Genomic DNA, 16,924 nt, shown 5'->3' on the forward strand with positions numbered 1-16,924 from the left:
CAAGACAATCTGACAGTGACAGTAGAGATTGGAGTGATGTGGCGACAAGCCAAGGAACGCTGGCTGCCACCAGAAGCTGGAAAAGACAAGGGACAGACACGCCTCCAATGACTCTGAAGAGAACATGAAAATTAAAGATACTTATAATAATCTTTGATATGTCTCTAGACACATAATGGGTATACAATGCTCCATTAACTCTCAAGGTATGACTATAGTTCCAGCACTCTTATCTCTCCTAACCAAATTAAAAAATTTTTTTTTTCGTCTATTTATTTTTGAGAGACAGAGAGAGAGACAAAGCATGAGGAGGGGAGGGGCAGAGAGAGACACACACAGAACCCGAGGCAGGCTCCAGGCTCCGAGCTGTCAGCACAGAGCCCAATGCTGGGCTTGAACCCACAAACCATGAGATCATGATCCAGATTGAAGTCAGACACTCAACTGACTGAGCCACCCACGTGCCCCGCTCCTAATCAAATTTAAATTGGCTTAAGCACCCAGATGTCATTTAGGTAGGAAATACAGAATCCCTCCATTGGGCTATTCCCATTGACCCTAAATTGATTTTTCTCAATGAAATATGCATACCTTCTGTATCAAATCATCTGGAGGTATTGTTAAGAAAGACTCACAATATCCATTAATCAGAATCTCTTAGGAGTGTCTGGGTGGCTCAGTCGGTTATGCATCCGACTCTTGGTTTCGGCCCAGGTCATGATCTAACAGTTCGTGAGTTTCAGCCTCACATTGGGCTCCATGCTGACAGCACGGAGTCTGCTTGGGATTCTCTCTCTCCCTCTCTTTCTGCCCCCCCTCTGCTCCCTCTCTTTGTCTTTCTCAAAATAAATTAAAAAAAAATTTTTTTAAAAATCTTTGGCAGTGGGACGCGACATGCCCCAGATCACTCTTTTTTTTTGTTTATTTTTGAGAGGGAGAGCGAGCAAGAGAGAGGAGAGAGCAAGGGAGGGGCAGAGTGAGAGATAGACCTAGAATGTGAAGCAGGCTTCAGGCTTTGAGCTGTCAGCACAGAGCCTGGGGCTCGAACTCGTGAACCACGAGATCATGACCTGAGCTGAAGTTGGATGCTTAACTGACTGAGCCACCCAGATGCCCTGCCCCAGGTCATTCTTACACACACTTAACACATGACCTTTCTTAATTCCTATGAGACTGAAATTCCTATGAGACTTTTAGACTGGCACTCTCCAATAGAATTTTGTACAATGATAGAAGTGTTCTACACATGCACTGTCCAGCCTATAGCCACATGTGGTTATTGAGCCCTTGCAATGTGACTGGTATTACTGAGGAACCAAATTTCTAATTTAATTAAATGTAAAAGGTCACATGTGGCTAGAGGCTACCATATTGGACAGCGCAGTTTTAGACTATTAGTCCTTTAGGCACCCTCTGTGCCTGGTACATGGTAACCTGTGAATAAAAACGGAAACAGGAAACAGGTCTGTGCTATTTCAATTTTTTGAGGTTCCTGGTATATTAAGAAATGACAAAACAGGATTACAAAATTTGTGGTATACTGTAACTGTTTACCTTACACTCTTTGGTTTTCTTCTGATGAGGAATTTTAAGATCTCCTCTCTAAGCAGTTTTCACATATGCAATACCATACTACTAACTACAGCCACCATGCTGTATATTCCATCTCCATGACTTATTTTATAAGAAGTTTGTACCTTCTGACTCCCTTCATCCATTTCATCCACTCTCCATCCTCTGCCTCTGGTAACTACAAATCTGTTCTCTGGACGTTTGAGCTTGGTTTTGTTGTTATTGTTTTAGATTCCACATTTAAGTTAGATCATAGGGCGTTTGTTTTTCTGTCTGACTTATTTCGTTTAGTATAATGCCCTCAAGGCTCATCCAAGTTATTGTAAATGGCAAGATTTCATTCTTTTTCATGGTCGAATAATATCTATTGTTCATATATACCACATTATCCTTATCCATTCATCTGTTGGACACTTTATTTCCGTATCTGGGTTGTTTTAAAGAATACTTCAGTGAGCATGGGAGCACATATATGTTTTTATATTAGTGTTTTTGTTTTCTTCAGATATATACCCAGAAGTGGAATTGCTGGATCATATGGTAGTTCCATTTTTAATCTTTTGAGGAAGCTCCATACTGTTTTCCACAGTGGCTGCCCTGACTTACATTCCTGCCAACAGTGCATAAGTGTTCCCTTTTCTCCACATCCTCGCCAACACTTGTTATTTCTTAACTTACACTTTCAAAGAAGCCTTATTGTCCTATTCTCAGGATAATTACAAGATTAAAATATTACATCATAGGCACATTATTGTCTGATGACAATGCCTAATTGTTATGGGGTATTCAATTGCCTTTCTACCTTTAAATTAACCAACATAAAAGATGTATTAAGACAATGATGAATTCTGCTTTAAGATTTTCCATGTACCTTCAGTTAAAGCATATATGTGCAAATACATACATCAGTGAATACAAATCAGATCACTAATACATGGTAGAAAGGAATTTAAACCAAGAATATAATTTAGATTAGATTACAAAAATTCTGGCTTACTAAAAGAATATAGAGAGGTTCTGAGAAATTATTTGGTTGGAGAATTAGGGATTTGAAGTTTCCTACTTATGTTTGCCAATCATTACTTTATCTACCTCTATCAGAAGGAAAAAGCAAAATTAAAAGAATGACATGGTAAAGATTTGCAATGACATTAAAACTTCTTTGAAAATAATTCGTATTCCTAGCTTTATTTAGCTGAAGTGAAACCCTAGAGACCTTATAAACAAGACATTGTTATCAGCATGGAAGAAACTTAAGTTTCAACTCCTGCTTGAAGGGTAAGTGGCTACCTTTAAGGTAGTCATCATTAAATGTTTATCATTCATTTCTCTACATTTTCCCACAATCAATTGAGGTGGCTAGTGCAATTACACATAGCATGTGGAAAGTTATAAATAAGTCTGAGCAATAGAAAACCCAAATTTAAGTAGGTTAGGACCAGGAAACAAATTAGAATGCAGATAGGCAGGCCACAGGTTCCTATTCAGGCACTAAAGCTGAACTGAAACTTGACTCAGAGCTTCATCATGGCCAAAGTGAAAAGGGAAACACATCCAATTATATAATCTACTTGTCTGTAAGGAAGACATATTCAGTTATTTAAGGATAGCCAAGCATTTCATGACACTTGGCTCTGAAAAAAAATTCTCTCATGGGATTTTCCATGAGAAACATAAAATGACTGAATGCACAAAACTCTACAGTAAACGCACTAGTGGGCTCTGTGGAGCTGTCTCTTCTAGAATCCCTTAATGTATGCTGAAGACACAATATTCAAAAACAAGTCATTAAAAGGCTCCTGGTAGGGGGCAAGGAAGGTTTATGTGTGTATGAGCTCAGGATAATACAATCAGGTATGTAATTTTCTAATGAACCAGCTAATATTCTGTAGTTGACTGAAGGCTAATTCATATTTAGAATTCAGTAATGCAAATAGCAGATCGTTGACAGCCTTTTGTGAAGAATAAGTCCCAATGAGATTCTCACCTACATAGAAACACTTCTGTCTACAAAGTGGTGAACAGAGTGACAAACTAGAGGGAACCCAGGATTTTCCTTTAAAAACAACTCTTCAAAAATAAGAAAAATTAATAAGTATTTAAGTCCATAAAGTTCTACCCAATTGAGCAGAGGGTCTGCAAACCCACATACTGTTTTGTTTGTTTTGTTTCGACAAAATTCATGTTAGTTACCAATACTTAGAGATCAATAGATTTCAAGTCTGGCAACCCTGGATGCTCCTATCACGACTTGGCAACAATCTGTTGTGTGAAGAGTACAGCGCTCACTCATCCCTGAGGCATCTGAATGCCCTGTTGGAAAATGAAGATTTGGATTGAAAAATCTTCAAAGAAGAAATTATCAGTTGTTCACGTTGGCTATAGAAAAATCTGAATGCTCCCCTGAAATGAATGACTTTTAGTGGATTATCCAGTAAATCTACCTGCAGGAATTACTTGCAAAATATACCCTTAAATAAAGAAATGAATCTGGTGTTAAGTTACTGGATCGAAGCCAATTAAACTTGAGAACATGCACCAAAATAATACTTTTAATTTTAGGACAGGTGATCTTTATCCATTCTTTCAGCCAATGGTAAACCACAAAATCAACTGTATATTAAAGATCATTACAATAAAATATCAGCATTAAGGAAGATAATCAACTTCCTATCTCTAAAGCAAGGTAGCATATGTCAAAAGAATCCATGGTAGATTGAAAGTGGTTTCAAATTACTTAGCTACATGTTAAAAACAAGGAGGGCCACAACTTGCTTCTACTTGAAATATCTTCTGATATATCTGAACACAAATTCTATTCATCTGGACTTACAAGAAATGCAGAAATCCTGGTTTCCTAGGAACTAGGATTCTGTATTGAACTCATGGAATTTAACCTGAAACTAGTTCTTGTCCACAGAGTAAAGTCTGAGAAATCATTTGATGAAAGCATGCTTTTATTTGCTTTTTTAAATTTGTAATTATAAATGTACAGTCAAAAATTTGTAAAATAAAGAAGAGTTTAGATTATTTTTCCCCCAACTTTTTAGTTTGAAAAATTTCAAACCAACAGAATACAGATATGCAGGCCAACGCAGTTACTAAAGCTGAGGCACAAATTTACTTGGAACTTCTAGGCAGTCAAAGTGAAAGGAGACAACAGCCAGTTATATAATTCACATTGCCTATACAGAGAAAACATATCAGTTACTCAAGTATAGCCAAGTGTTTCATGACATCTGGCCTGAGAAAAAATTCTCTTGTGTTCACTCAATAAGGAATACAAAGCAATATCACACACAAACAACATTCCTACGGTAACTGCATTGATGAGTTCTGGAAACTATATCGTCTAGAATTCCTCCATGTCAGCAGGGGGTGCTTCGTATAAAGGTAGCAGCCTGGAGGTTAAAAGCATGGACTCTAGACCCTCACTGCCTAGGGCTGAATCCTGGCCCCATCAGTTATTAATTGTGTGAAAATCAGGAAAAATATTTCCTGATTTATAGTATTGTGATTAATATCACAAATATCAAAGAGCTGGTATGAGGCTCAAGTGGGCTAATGCCTATTATGTACTTAAAACAGGACCTGGAACAGAGCAAGCATCATCGTAATTACAGTAAATGCTAAAATAAAGGTGTGCACATGATGTAATAGTACAGAGGAAGGGCACTTAAACCAAGAGCCTGAGGGAAGGTTTCCTGGAAGGAGGATGCCTGTGCTGGGTCCAAATCTTAGTGTACTACTTAACTGTTGTTAGTATGACCTTGATCAGATTACTTAAACTTTGTATCCTGACCTGCTACAACAGAGATATAATGTCAGTTGTTGATACAATAAAGCTGATGTTTGCAAAATTAAATGAGATAATACACGAGAATTAGATGAGCAAATGTAATAGAGCATGGAAATATAACAAATAGCTGTTTCTTCTGGGATTTGGTAGAAAAGTAAAAAAATTCCTCTTGCATTCAACTATTATGTATGTCCATTTTTTCCAGTTAAACAGGGTTCTTAGCTGGGAAGTAGCTGTACATGAATAACCTTTTAGATCACAACAAAACTACCTAAATGGAATGTTAAATGATCAGCATTGGCTTAGCAGAGCTCTCATTTTTTTTAATCACCGTGGGAAATGTCTTGGTACCGTTACATCCACCTTTGAGGTATGCTGTGCCTACCTGAGAGAGTAGGTAAATACCTTGATTTCAATTAGACAAAATCAGTTACTCCCTTATCTGTATCACTTTATACATACTCCATGTCACTTCATACAGATTTCTACTACAGCACATAGTGTATTGTGTTACAGTTAAGAGTTCATTCAATTTGTACCTTGCTTTGTTTTAAAAAGAACTACAGCAATTAGTTATATCGTTATGTGTTTATCTCCCTTCCAAAATTGTGAGCTTCTCAGATAACTGGGTCATGTCCACCTGGACAGAAGCTAGTATATAAATATACTGACACTCAATGTCTGGTGAAATAATCTAAGTAGGATTTGAAGGGTGCTGTTACAAGCAAATGAGTCTAATATAAAGTTGGGGGGATTATCTAGGAATTTATGTGAAAATCATAGGCTCAGCCTGATCTCTCCTTCGGTACAGGAGAAAACCAAAGCCTGGAAGAGTTAAGTGATTTGCCCAAGGTTACCCAGCTAGTTAACTGCCAGAACCAAGCAAGACTAGAGTCTCAAACTCCCATCAACCAGTCCGAAGGCCAATCCACTATATTGACCTGCCTTTCAGACCCCAGTCATTTGATGTCTATATCCACTACTTTACTAAAGCCATTATTATTGGTCACCAATCCCTTTTGTGTTGCTAAATCTAGTCAGTGCTTTTCAGCCATTGATATACTTAACCTGTTTGTAATCTCTGACTCTGATGACCCCATCTCCATCTGGCAATTCCTTCCAACCTTGGCTTTTGAGGCATTATGCTCACCTAGCTCTTTTATCTCTCTGGCCATTGTTCCTCAGACTTCTTTGTGGGCTTCTGTTCATCTGTCACTCCCCTTTATTTATTTATTTATTTATTTATTTATTTATTTATTTATTTAAAATATAATTTATTGTCAAATTGGTTTCCATACAACACCCAGTGCTCATCCCAACAAGTGCCCTCCTCAATGCCCATCGCCCACTTTCCCCTCTCCCCCACCCCCCATTGTCACTCCCCTTTAAAGTCAGTGCTTCCTGGGACTGTATTCCTTGGTCCTTTTTATTGTTTCTTCTAGATTTTCTCCTGATTGATCTCATCCATGCCTAGAACTTAAATTACCAATTACAAGTTAACGTCCTCTAAATCTATTTTATTTTGACTCAACTTCTCTCCTCATTCATAGATCTGTGTAATTCAACTGCTCATTGGATGTTTTCCTCCGGATATGGAGGTTCCCTCCATCAAGTCACAGTTACAACGCAGCAGTCTTTGAGGGAACCTGAGGAACTTGCACCCTTCTTTTTCAGATAAAGGAGAATGTGGCAGAAGACCAACCATCATCTTTACTACTGACTATTAGTTTCCTATTCCTGTTGTAGCAAATACCACAAACTTAGTAAACACAAATTTACTACCTTAGAGTTCTGGAGATCAGAACTCCTCTAAAATTGAGGTATCGGCAGAGCTGCGTTCTTTCTGCGTTCTAAGGAAGAATCCATTCCCTTGCCTCTTCCAGCTTGCAGAGCTGTCTGCATTCCTTGGCTCCATCTTCAGTGCCAGCAGTGCAGAGTCTTCAAATCTCTCTTTCTCTCTGACCTTTGTTTCCTTCATCATATCTCTATCCCTGATTCTGACCTTCCTGCCTCAAAGCCCAGCCAGATAATCGAAGATAATCTCTCCATCTCAAGATTCTTAACTTAATCACACCTTGCAAAGTCCCTTTTGCCATGGAAGGGAGGGAGCATATTCAGATTCTGGAGATCAGGGCATGAACATCTTTGGGGGGCCATTACTCTGTATGATACAACTGGCAAAGTTGATATTGCATATTGCCTGTGGATAGAAAGCTTCATAATGCCAAACTCTGAAATTAAATAGGTTTACTAACTTTGTAGTCCTGGACCGGGCACCCTCAACCCCACCCCAGGTCCTGGTCTTCCAGAACAGGAGAACACCAGGGCATTGCACTCTGCCCGATATGGGGCTTGAACCTACAAACTGTGAGGTCATGACCTGAGCTGAAACCAACAGTCAGGTGCTTAACCACTTAGCTTAACCACTTAATTTACTGAGCCACCCAGGTGCCCCTAGTTTTTCCTTTTAAAATCACCATCAGAAAGTTACTGCTCCAGGGAGGAGTGAGCTGGGGCAGGTGCAGTGAGAGGCCAGGAGTGTTATTTTAATGGATTCACTCCAGATGGAAAGAGACATCATGAGTGGAGAGTGTTTCCCCAACAAATATATCTATATTTGAACTCATCATCATCTCATCCCACAAATCTGATCATCCTCCGAGGCTGTCAACACCACTATCTATTAACTTAGTACAGAGACTTTGTACTCATTTTTCTTCCCATCTTGTGAAACGGTTCCACCATCTACTATGGCACCCATATTAGAAACTTGGTCTACTCACGTATCCTCCAACCTCCCACTCAGTACTGTCAATTCTACCACCTTAATAGCACTCACATCTATTCCTTTCCCTACATTCCTACTGCCAATACCTTTGTTAAGACTCTTATCGCTTAACTGGAATACAGCAATGGCCTCAATACTGGCCTCTCTGCCTCAAGACCTAACCTCTTTCCTGTCCATTTTTCACTTCCATACCTTTGCTCATAAAACACCTTTTGCCTGAAATTATGTCCTTTTTGGTTAGTCTCCAAACCCTGGCACCCCAGTTTGCCCAAGCGTCAAGCAAAACTGACTATCCAACATCAGCCAGGATCAGACTTAAAGTTTCTGACTCCAAAGTCCATGCTCTCATCTGCTCCTGCTCGACTGCCTTCTAACAAAAATATTTTAAAGTCTAATGGGCTTTATACTTTACAAAGAACCTCCGCATACAGTATTTTATCTTAGCTTCACAATTCCTCAGTGTAGGCAGGATGGGTACCGTTACCCCATTTATAAAATGAGGAAACGGGAGTTCAAGGCTCGATCCATCACACCCTGTTGCTGGGTTAACGAGTGTCACTCAGCAGTCTTCCGCGTTAACCGCACCCTCAGCCCGCTTTGGTCCCCCTTTTGTATAACCTTCCTGCACTTTGCAGAAGTAGCCCATAGGATCCGCGCCAGTCTGGACAAGGCAGCTGCTCTTTCCGCCACAGGCGCCCTGGAACCTCGCGACGGGGACCTTCCCATCTGCCGTGACGCGATCGGTGACACCACACAGTGACGTGTGGTGACGTGCTTACCCGGAGCCAGGTGCCGGCAGGGCAGCCACACCCTGGGGCCCCCAACTCAGGAGGGCGACGGGTCGGGCGGGTGGGGAAACGGCGCAAAACCCGCCAAAGGCCACATCCGAGCCCTAAACCCTCGGATCCCGCCCGCTGCCGACCGGTTGCTAAGTGACGCCAGCGCGCAGAGGCGCGTGCGCGGCCACGGCGGTGTGCGTGAAGGCGGACGCGCGCCGCGGCGGCGGCGGCGGCGGCGGCGGCGAGGACGGCGGCGACGGCAGCGGCCGAGGGGGCGGTGGCTATAAGGGGGGTGCGGAGCAGGCGGAAGAGGCGTCCGTGCGGGCGGCTAGGTCGCAGAGAAACATCGTTGGGGTGAGTAGCCGGGACCTCGCAGGGGAGGTGGGGCCTGGCCGCACCTGCTGCGCGGGCCCGGGGCGCGGAGACGCGCACCCCCACAGTACCCGCGCGCGCCGCTCCACGCCCCTCTGCCGCTTTTTCCGGGGGCGGGGAAGGAGAGGGGACGGGGGCTGGCGAGGGTCAGTTCCTAGGCGCTGGCGCTCCGGGAAGCGGCAGCGAGGTGCGGACGGAGACTGCGTGTTCCCGGAAGGTGTAGTGGGAAGTAGGTGTCTGGGGGCGTCGAGGTGGCTTTGCCAGGCTCCCCGACAGAGGAGTCGGAATCAGGAGAAGCCCGGGTTCCCAGAACAGCCTCGCAGCCTGCCTGAGACGAGGTTGACCGGGATGGAGAGGAGGTGGAACCGGGGACGTAGTAGGGCTGGGATTCGGAAAGTTTGGCACTGCTGGGGCCTTCCTCGCCCCTGCCCTGGCTGGGCTCCGAGGAGGAGCCGGTTGTTATGGAGAGAGTTGTGAATCAGTGCCTGCGTGCGGCGTCAGACACACCCACGACCTGGGGAAGGCGATTGTCAGTACTGATAGGGGGCAGCTAACCTGTTGCCTGGAGTTTCCAACTTCACATGTGTGTGCACGTGCGTAATGCACGCATACAACTTTGCCCTAGGCATTTTATCACGTTGCTACAGATTTTAAGGCCAGGGGGCAGATATCCATCCTAAATTCTCACTTCCCTCTGGACTCAAATCAGCTGTTTTATTTCTCAGAACCTGTTGTGTTTCTGTCATTACTAGGGCCAAAAAAAAGTATGGAGGCACTGTTTTTTATTTTCCTTAATAGAAGTACAGACGTCCTATTTCCTAGGCACAAAATACAGATTCTGTTCAACGTGTGAGCTGGAAAATGTTGGTGGACAGACAAGCCTGAGTGTGAAGGTGTAGCAAATCATCAGCCCAGTGCTTTCAATGTGCTGGCTCCCCTCGTGAGTCAATGTGTGGTGATTGTAGTTGCCATCCTTGGGAGAAAAGAGTATTGAAGATAGGGAAAAAGTCGGTATTTTCTGACTTTTGATTAAGGCAATGCCTAGAACAGAGGTAGATGATACTGAAATTTAATCAGGATCTGTGCAAGAAAATTGAAGAAACATAACTTGTAAGTTTTCATTCAGCTCTAAAATTTTGTGGTTCAGTTTCATAACTGAGGATCTGTGAAGTATGCTGCCTGAGGTGCTTACGTCTTGGAACCAGTAATCTTGCTCTGTAGCACCTAGAGTACTGGAAATTCAGTGTCTCTTGCTCACTGGACTAGGTAGCTTTTAGGACAGGTGTCGTGTCTTTTTTATTCATGGCTTTATCTTCAGCATCTACACAGGTTTTGCCACAGAGTAGGCATACAATAAGGTATTTGTCATATATTACACTGTGTATGAGTGTTTATCAATGAATCTAGCTTAGTCCATCAAGGAGTTAATATACGTTCTCCCCCCCCCCCCCCCCATCATGTTATATGTGGGAAAAGGGAAAAGAGTTATATGGGTACAAATGACATAGAAAACCTGGCTTTTTTTTGATAAAGAGTAAATAGACTGGGGGTGCCTGGGTGGTTCAGTCAGTGCAGCGTCAGACTCTTGATTTCTGCTTAGGTCATGATCTCACTTTCATGAGATCAAGCCCTGAATCGGGCTCCACACTGAGCATGGATCTTGCTTAAGATTCTCTCTTTCTTCTTCCACCCTTCTCCCCTGCTCATGCTCTCTCTCTAAAATAAAAATAAATAAATACATTTCTAAAAAAGTGTAAATACTCTGGGCACAATTGGCTAAGTGTGATTCTTCATCTTAGGTCTTGATCCTAGGATGGTGAGTTCAAACTCCGCATTGGGCTCCTCACTGAGTGTGAAACCTACTTGGAAAAAAAAAAAAGCAAATAGTTTGTTATGTGTATGTCAAATGTATGAGCAAAAATATGTCAAATCATTATGAAACCAAATGAGGCAGTATGTAAACAGGTGCTATGTGAGATGCTATACTTTAAGTGCAGTAGAAATTTAGAAAAGATAAGACCTGTGGTGGGCTGAGTTAATGAACTCTTTGGAAGAGGTGAGATTTGATCAGGTCTTTGAAAGAGCTATAAAATTTGAATTAGAGAAGAGGTAAGGTATCATGTTGAGAAAATTGTGTGAATGTGCTTGATGAGGGAGATATTGAGGAGACCTACATGTCTGGTGAGTGTAGTTTAAGGTCTCTGATAGGGAGATATTGGAGAGAGAAGGTTTAGCAGATTGGGAAGGAAAAGTGTTAAGACTAAGGCACTCACTGATAACAAGATAGGGGCTGCTTGCTAGGTGGGATGGGAATTGTGTTAGAATAGTCTTAGACAAGAATAAGTGTTATCCTTACTTAAAATTAAGGGATATTGGGGCGCCTGGGTGGCGCAGTCGGTTAAGCGTCCGACTTCAGCCAGGTCACGATCTCGCGGTCTGTGAGTTCGAGCCCCGCGTCAGGCTCTGGGCTGATGGCTCGGAGCCTGGAGCCTGTTTCCGATTCTGTGTCTCCCTCTCTCTCTGCCCCTCCCCCGTTCATGCTCTGTCTCTCTCTGTCCCAAAAATAAATTTAAAAAGTTGAAAAAAAAAATTAAAAAAAAAATTAAGGGATATTATGGTTGAATCAGGATTGGGTTGTTGTATACTTCTGATGTCAATTACTAATTTGAATAAATGCCTCATTAATGTGAGTGTATCTTATGTACTTTGTCAGCAGCGCGTGTCCCCATTTCTAAAATCTACCTAATGTGCTTGGGCCTTTCCACTGGAAATCTGAAATGATGTACCCAAAGCAATTATCCAGCTATTCTCAGTGACACAGTTTTGCTTGGGATTATCTTTTAGAGTGCCCTGTGAGGTTTGTACTTAACCTCTGGTTCTGTAAAATATACAAGTAACGTTTGCTGGGAAAGGAGTCTGTTTGAAGAAGGATGCTAAAAAGCATTGACAAAAAGATTTGAGAAAATTAAAGTTATTGCTGCTGAGTATTGAACCTTTGTTCTTCATAATATCTTTTGTTGTTATGTGGAAATTCTTCAGGCCCATTAAACCTGAAGCTGAATTGCTAACCTACCATGTGTAAAGTTGCAACACCAAATGTTGCATTATTTAACAACTCAGCAAATATTTATCGGGTGCTGGCTATGGCTAGATATTGTGGTGGGTGCTGGGAAGACAAAGAACATGACACGGTAAGCCCAAACCCTGTGAGTTACTACATGTTCATTAGACGAGACAAACCCCTAAACTTGGGATGTTATGATAAGAGTTAATCACCTTGGAATAAGTAAAATGCTGAGGGCATTGATCACTTTGGAGGAAAAAAAATTGATAGAATCAGGGAAAGCTTTAAAAAGAAGAGGATAGAACTTAGCCCCGCAGGTTAAGTAGAATTTTGCCACATGTAAAAGGGAAAACACATAGTCCAGGAAGAGGGGAGAGCATAAGCACAGTTGCTAGAGATTAATATCAATAGGGTTTTTGGAAAACCTTGAATTGTTTCTTGATGAGACAGGAAAGATATGGTTGCAGCCAAACTTTGAGGGGTTTTCATTCCATTCTAAAAAGCCTATATTTTCCCTCTTCCCATTCCAACCCCCGTGTTGGTGATGGAGGGCCTTGGAAAGTGGACTCATAAGAAAGTTAACTGGCAGTTCCTGTGCAGAGCTGCATTGGCATGGAGAGGCTAGCAGACCGGTTAGGGTATATGTAAGAGATGCTGGGAGCCCGAAGAGGGACAGCAGGAATGGATGGATTGTAGAGATATTTTAAAATCTCTCTAATAGAGAGTTGTTAAAATCTCTAAATGTTATGACCAGTTAGAGGTGAGAGAGAGTGAGAAGTTAAAGATGTGTCTAGCTTTAGTAACTGGTGATTATGATGACATTAAATTAGAAAATACAGGAGAAGTAACAGAATTGCAATGGAGGGAAGAAATGATGGCATGTTAATTATCAGGTCCCTGTGTAGAGTTTGGAGAGGTCCACTGGGTGATTGGAAATTCTACTCCAGAGTTGATGAGACAGTTTAGGAATAATTGTAACAGTCTATAGGGCCAAGAGAATAGTACTATTCTAGGAGTAGTGTAGTAGTTAACACTGTGGACTTTGGAATCAGGAAAACCTGAAGTCTTGTCTATTTCATTTACTGATTGGGTCAGGTGACCTTGGACAAGTTGTTTAACATCTCTAAGCCTTAATTTCTTCTGAAAAGTGGGGTTAATACTTCAAAGAATAGTTGTGGAGATTAAATAAATAGAATGTGCACAATGATTAGCATAATGCCTAGCTTATAAATGCTTAATAAATGATAGCTGTTGCTATTAATAGTGGTAGTAATAGTGACAGTTATAGAGGTAGTAGAAGAAGATACAACTACCCAGAAGAGTGGAGAATGAGAACTGGAAAGAACAAGGAATGGAACTTGTGGACATCAACACTTAGATTAAATTTAGATTGGTTCTCAAACTTGAGCATGCATTAGAAATACCTGAGGCCCAACGATCTCTTTTGCAGTGCTGGTGGGAATGCAAACTGGTGCAGTCACTCTGGAAAACAGTATGGAGCTTCCTCAAAAAGTTAAAAATAGAATTACCCTATGACCCAGCAATTGAACTACTAGATATTTATCCAAGGGATACAGGTGTGCTGTTTCGAAGGGATACAGGCACCCCTATATTTATAGCAGCGCTATCAACAATAGCCAAAGTATGGAAAGAACCCAAATGTCCATCCATGGATGAATGGATAAAGAAGATGTGGTGTGTGTATATATATACATATATACATATGTATATATGTATATATGTATATATATATATATATATGTATATATATATGGATTATTACTCAGCAATCAAAAAGAATGAAATCTTGCATTTGCACCTATGTGGATGGAACTAGAGGGTATTATGCTAAGTGAAATTAGTCAGAGAAAGACAAATATAGGACTTAACTCATATGATAAATTTAAGATACAAAGCAGATGAACATAAGGAAAGGGAAGCAAAAATAATATAAAAACAGGGTGTGGGACAAAACGTAAGAGACTCTTAAATATGGAGAACAAACAGAGGGTTACTGGAAGGCTTGTGGGAGGGGGGTGGGCTAAATGGGCAAGGGACATTTAAGGTATTTACTCCTGAAATCATTGTTGCACTATATGCTAACTAATTTGGATATAAACAAAAAAAAAAAAAAAAGAAAAGAAATTCCTGAGGCCTTGATAAAACACAGATTGCTGGGCCCCACCCCCACAGTTTCTGATTCAGGAGGTCTGAGTGGGGATTGAGAATTTGCATTTTGAACAAGTTCTCAGGAGATGCTGATGTTGGTGTTCCCAAGACCTCACTTTGAGGACTACTGACTTAAAGGATGGATGAAAGGAGAGAAACCGGCGTAGAGACTAACAAAAACTGGTGGACAGAGAACCAGGAGAGAGTGTAGAGAAGGATAGGGAGGTAGCAGCCTGCAGACTGTAGATCCACCAGTGTGCTTTCCAGTTCTGTAGACTTCATCTTGTTCTTATTTCTGTCTTCTCCAGAATTTGGCATAATACTTGGCACATAACAATGCTTGTTTGAACCTTGAAGCCCCTTACTACTGTCCTTGTGCATGATTGCATGTACTTCATGTGCAGATTTCATTCATTCTCTTATATCTCTGCTGAGTCATAGGGTACTGTTTCTAATGTTACACACACATGCACACACACACATACACACACTAACTACAGAAAATTTCTTTCAAATAGCTGATGCATTAGCTAGCTGCTGTGACTTTGAATTAGATATTTTTACTCTCCCCCCCTTTTATTTTTAATGTCAGAGAGTCCAAAATAATTGTCAGTAACAAGTGTCAGGAGGATAGTCTGTGTCTTGAATTAGGCACTTTGCAGGTTTACAAGGTAAGCAAATAGTATACTCCCTGTACCTTGGAAGTTTGCAGTAGGATGGGTGAAGGAAGGGAACAGGAGGAGATAAGATCACAGAAATGTGGATTGAGAGGAACCTCAATATAAAGGCTTTTTCCTTGTTTGCTGGTATACTTTGGATCTTATGTGTCTGAGGACTTTAGCATATAGAGCAAATATTAGTTCTAATCTCTGATAGGAAGTTAAAAGATTTACACTGTATAAGGAAATCAAACACTAGTTGTGCAAAGATATAAGTACTATAAAGAAATTTCAGGAGTTAAGTTGTAGTTTCATGATGGACTAGTTAGCTACTCACCATGCTTCTTTGGTTCTTGTTATCTCTCATTTATTTTTTCTGTTAATATTTAAGTATTTTACTTACTATGTGCCAGAAACCGTAAAGTGCTGGGAAATAATTCTCTGGGCATCTAACACTGGCTTTAGTTAGGGGGTATGATACTGTGTAAATGAGTGTGCACACATGTCAGGAAGATCTGATATCTGCATTTTATAATTTTAAGAATATACTGATATGAGCAGACATCAAGAACTTGAAGTTAAATTCATTCAACCTATGTATGCAAGGGACCATGAAAAAATATAAGCTGAAAACCTGAGTGTCCTGACTTTCTGTCTTGTACCCTCATATTCTATCTTGTTCATAATCCCTCATATCCATTTTCTCCTTTCCATTCTTACTGCTTTTATCTTCGTTGAAATCCTCAATTTCTTGCCTGGATTATTGCATTAGAGTCTTTAACTATACAGCAGTGGTTCTAGGGACAGCATTAAAGTCTCCTGGTAACTTGTTTCAAGTGGAAATTTGTGGACCTCACTCTAGAAATTCTGATTCAGAAACTCTGGGGATGGTGCCTGGCGATCTGTTTTATTGCTCTGTCTAGGTGGTTCTGCTGCAACTAAAGTTTAGGAACCATGGACAGGGTGTTTGTAAAATTGTAGGAGCTTTTAAAGAAATTAGTAGATGCCAAAAGTGGAGAAAGAAGTGAACAATCTGTGAGAAGCAGGAACACATGAACCAAGCTGAGTAGGGTGTAAGGTACCTCCCACAAGGGGGAAGGAAGACTCATTTGTTTCCCTTCTGGCTGGCTTATTTGTCCTGTAGGGTACGTATTCTTTGGCCCAGGATCCTAAGCTCACACTGACGCTTTCTTGCTGGGACCCCAGCTCGCATAGAAAATGTCTGTATCTTTTGATGGCTTCCCTCAGGAATTCTACCAGACATTTAAAGCAGAGTTAATACCTATCCTTCTCAGGCTGCTCCAAAAAATAGAAATGGAAGGAAAACTTCCAGACTCATTCTATGAAGCCAGCATTACTTTGATTCCCAAACCAGATGAGACCCCACAAAAAAAGAGAACTACAGGCCAATATCCCTGATGAATATGGATGCAAAAATTCTCAACAAGATACTAGCAAATCGAATTCAACAACATATAAAAAGAATTATTCACCATGATCCAGTGGGATTCATTCCTGGGCTGCAGTGTTGGTTCAATATTTGCAAATCAATCAATGTGATACATCACATTAATAAAGGAAAGGATGAGAACCATATGATCCTGTCAATATATGCATAAAAAGCATTTGACAAAATGCAGCATCTTTTCTTAAAAACTCTCAAGAAAGTCAGGATGGAAGGAACATACTTAAACACCATAAAAGCCATATATGAAAAGCCCA

General features: G+C 41.1%; 1 protein-coding gene across 2 annotated transcripts in view; it reads left to right on the plus strand.

The window, feature by feature from the left end:
• Nucleotides 1-9,179: 9,179 nt before the first annotated feature.
• BTBD9 (BTB domain containing 9) overlaps nucleotides 9,180-16,924 on the plus strand; it is a 411,249-nt gene continuing 403,504 nt past the window's right edge. The window contains exon 1 of one of the 2 annotated variants that reach the window (XM_019457009.2): nucleotides 9,180-9,292. The gene's annotated coding sequence lies outside the window, so the exon portion shown is untranslated. Of the gene's footprint in view, nucleotides 9,293-9,464; nucleotides 9,540-16,924 lie in introns of those variants that run through there. The other variant, XM_019457012.2, reaches the window with a different exon arrangement.

This window comes from Panthera pardus, unplaced genomic scaffold (assembly GCF_024362965.1).
Source record: "Panthera pardus isolate Hobbes unplaced genomic scaffold, ASM2436296v1 HiC_scaffold_17, whole genome shotgun sequence".
Taxonomy (NCBI): Eukaryota; Metazoa; Chordata; class Mammalia; order Carnivora; family Felidae; genus Panthera; species Panthera pardus.